The 4111-nt window shown below is 47.6% G+C and overlaps 1 long non-coding RNA gene across 1 annotated transcript; it reads right to left on the minus strand.

Moving 5' to 3' along the window:
- Positions 1-1025: 1025 nt before the first annotated feature.
- On the minus strand, positions 1026-3658 carry LOC141999194 (uncharacterized). The gene is made up of 2 exons (XR_012641973.1): positions 1424-3658; positions 1026-1254 (listed from the first exon to the last, which is right to left on the minus strand). It is a non-coding gene; the product is annotated as an uncharacterized LOC141999194 (long non-coding RNA).
- Positions 3659-4111: the final 453 nt, after the last annotated feature.

A 4111-nucleotide genomic window follows, 5' to 3' on the forward strand; every position in this document is an offset into this window, starting at 1 on the left:
CTGTCATCCCTTTAATATTAGGTTTCATGTCCTGCACCAATAGTTCTAGTGCTCCATTTTGTTACCCAGGCTCCTTGAATTAGTTACTTCTGGGGGAATTCTGCGCCAAAAAATAAAAAATTCTGCACACAATATTTTCAAAGTCTGCAAAACTCTACATATTTTAGTTGTCAAAATAACATAATATAATCACACCAGTTTCAATTATTTTGGTTTTATTTTGATTACATTATTTATTTCAAAATACTTGTCAGCAAGTATGTCTGTAACAATACAGACAACAGAAAGGATTCAGAAAATGTTTTTTGATCAATAGATTCCTTATGAGGCGTATTAATACAGAACTCTGAGTAATAATTCATTTAAACTACAATACAGAACCATATTTCCCACACGCCCCAGAAGCAGTGCAAAGGCTGTGGGGGGAGGGGGAGTCAGGGGTAACGGAGGAGCTGAGGGAGAGACAAATAATTGCTGGGAAGGTGCCTGGGTGTGAACTTGGAGGTTTGTGGTGTATGGGTGGGAAAAATATGGAACAGGTTTGGGGGGAGGGACTATTAGGGAGCTTCCTCCATGCAGACCTTGGCTGACCCCCTAGCCTCTACCATTCAGTCAGGCACATGTGTCCCTCCACCCCCATTCAGACACCCACTCCCCATGTGTTCTTGCACGCCCTGTCCACATGTGTCCCTCCATCTCCATTCAGACATCCACTCCCCACGTGGCCCTGCACCCTTTCTTCCTGTGTCTCTGTGCCCCCACTCAGCCATCTCCCTTCCCTATGTGGCCCTGCATCCCTCCCCCTGTCCCCATGTGTCTCTGTGGCCCCACTCAGCCACTCACCCATCCCTATGTGGCTCTGCATCCCCCTCCCACATCACCATCTGGCCCTGCACCTCCCTTCCCCTGTGGCCGTGAACCTCCACTCCCATGCATCCCCTGCCCCAGTCTGTCCTCCCGCACTAGCCTTTATGAGCCCTGTCTGACCCCCACAGTACTCCCATGTTGGCTGTCTCCCCATAGTCCCTGTTTCCTGACCTGGCCCAACAGGCGCTGTGGAGAAGGCAGGCTCTTTCTTTTCCCTTGCTGGTCAGGAGCTGCTGTTGTGTTTTAGTGCCACAGAGCCCTCTCCTGGGGAAAAAGGTAGAACTGCAGAAGTTATTTTCTGCTGGGAGCTGCTGCTGTGTTCTATTGCCACTGCGCCCTCTGGTGGGCAAAAGGAGGAACTGAAGCAACTTTTCAGCAGAAGATTTTCTGTGCAAAAAATTAAAAATATGCATCACTCATTAATTATGCATGCACAGAGTGGCGCAGAATTCCCCCAGGAGTAATTAGTGTGCAGACTTTTTAGTTGTTTCTGCTTGACATCACCCAGCTTCCTTGCTCTATTAGGCACAGGCATTTTACTGACAGTAGTACCTACCTGACTGTTACTGTCATTGATATGGGCACTGTCTTTCTGCTTGTTGTCCATTCTCCTGTCCTCTGTTGTTGCTTTCTCTACTGCTGTGTCCACTTTTACTTGATTTTAGTCCTGCTCAATATTAGAATCAAGCATGGTGGTTACATGAGCATCTCCCAACCGTCTCCCCCAGAGTCCTAGGTTCAAGCTCTTTTAATAAGTTGTGCCAGCCTCCATCTCAGAAGTCAATCACCCACCCTACTCAGGTGAAGTCCATCCTATGAGGACAGGCCTCTGCCCATGAATGGCTCTCAACGGTCAGACAGCCCAATGCCCTCCTTCCAGTACCATTTCAGGAGCCACCTGTTAATCATCATGCCTGGCCTTTGCCCTCCTCCTCTGGAGACACCTGAGTGGCCTTTCTTTAAGCATGTTCCCCAGTCTGGCTTAGTCGTCTTTGATGTGTCCAGCAAGAATCGAACAGTATAATTTGTTCCCACTTGCAGGACAATCATGGATTCTTTCCCATACCTTGTATCTCAGCTCCCCACAGACAAGATACCCATCTGTTCTTCAGATCCACTCTGGAGACAGATCGGTTCTTCTTCGTAGGGAGGCCCCACTAATCTTCCTCTTCCTGGTGCTGGTGCAAATCACAGGCCTTCACCCTTCCATTCTTTGTGGCTGCAAGTCTTCTGGTCTCACTTGCAGTCTTCTGTGAGTCAGCCTCTATCCCCTTGGGGCTCCCAACTCTGGCTATTTCGGTTGGCTCTTCCCCTCTTCTTGTAGGATTAGCCACTCATCTCTGCCCATCTCCTTTAACTACTTGCCTCTCCCCATCACTTCCCAAGTCACTGAACCTGTTCCTCAGTTCTAGTTCTCTTGCAGTAGCCAGGCTTTTCCTCTGCCTTGTGCTCAGTCACATGCTTCCACAGCCCATTTGCTTCATCCAGCGAGCAACCCTCACAGTCTTCCCCCTTCTGAATTCAACCACAGCTTCAAGCTGCTGCTCCAAACTGCAGATCTTCTCTGCCATCAGTTCTATCTGGCAGCACTACATACAAACAAAGCACTTTTCAGGTACCCACTCCAGAAAAAACACATATCTCACAGCATCCACAGGCAGTCATCTTCACTGGCTCTTCCTGTCTTTGGCTCACTACCACTTGTGCCACTGTCATAGCCTTCCCTTCTGTGCTTGGGAAGTCATGGTTATGGAGAAAAAGAGAGAGAGAGAGATGGTCTGTCAAATCGCCTTTTATGATGAGATTACTGGTTCTGTGGATGAAGGGAAAGCAGTGGATGTATTGTTTCTTGACTTTAGCAAAGCTTTTGACACGGTCTCCCACAGTATTCTTGTCAGCAAGTTAAGGAAGTATGGGCTAGATGAATGCACTATAAGGTGGGTAGAAAGCTGGCTAGATTGTCGGGATCAACGGGTAGTGATCAATGGCTCCATGTCTAGTTGGCAGCCGGTGTCAAGTGGAGTGCCCCAAGGGTCAGTCCTCGGGCCGGGTTTGTTCAATATCTTCATAAATGATCTGGAGGATGGTGTGGATTGCACCCTCAGCAAGTTTGCAGATGACACTAAACTGGGAGGAGAGGTAGATACGCTGGAGGGGAGGGATAGGATACAGAAGGACCTAGACAAATTGGAGGATTGGGCCAAAAGAAACCTGATGAGGTTCAATAAGGATAAGTGCAGGGTCCTGCACTTAGGATGGAAGAATCCCATGCACCGCTACAGACTAGGGACCGAATGGCTCGGCAGCAGTTCTGCAGAAAAGGACCTAGGGGTGACAGTGGATGAGAAGCTGGATATGAATCAACAGTGTGCCCTTGTTGCCAAGAAGGCCAATGGCATTTTGGGATGTATATGTAGGGGCATTGCCAGCAGATCGAGGGATGTGATCGTTCCCCTCTATTCGACATTGGTGAGGCCTCATCTGGAGTACTGTGTCCAGTTTTGGGCCCCACACTACAAGAAGGATGTGGATAAATTGGAAAGAGTCCAGCGAAGGGCAACAAAAATGATTAGGGGTCTAGAGCACATGACTTATGAGGAGAGGCTGAGGGAACTGGGATTGTTTAGTCTGCGGAAGAGAAGAATGAGGGGGATTTGATAGCTGCTTTCAACTACCTGAAAGGGGGTTCCAAAGAGGATGGCTCTAGACTGTTCTCAATGGTAGCAGATGACAGAACGAGGAGTAATGGTCTCAAGTTGCAATGGGGGAGGTTTAGATTGGATATTAGGAAAAACTTTTTCACTAAGAGGGTGGTGAAACACTGGAATGCGTTACCTAGGGAGGTGGTAGAATCTCCTTCCTTAGAGGTTTTTAAGGTCAGGCTTGACAAAGCCCTGGCTGGGATGATTTAACTGGGAATTGGTCCTGCTTCGAGCAGGGGGTTGGACTAGATGACCTTCTGGGGTCCCTTCCAACCCTGATATTCTATGATTCTATGATTCTATGAATTGCTGAGAGCAACTTTATGCAGTGCTTTGAAAATCAGGACAGGAACCTTAGGGAAATGGTGGTGAGGGGGGGAGTATATGAAGCATCTTAATAATGAGAAACTAGACTCATTATTAAGGGGGAGAAAAATATGTAAACCAAGGTTTAAAAAAACCACTTGAAATTGGTACACTTGTTCAGAATAAAAGAAAAGAAAAAGCTTGCCTCTGAAGCACTTTCCATGTAGAAGGAAATA

This window comes from Natator depressus, chromosome 15, assembly GCF_965152275.1.
Source record: "Natator depressus isolate rNatDep1 chromosome 15, rNatDep2.hap1, whole genome shotgun sequence".
Classification (NCBI taxonomy): Eukaryota; Metazoa; Chordata; order Testudines; family Cheloniidae; genus Natator; species Natator depressus.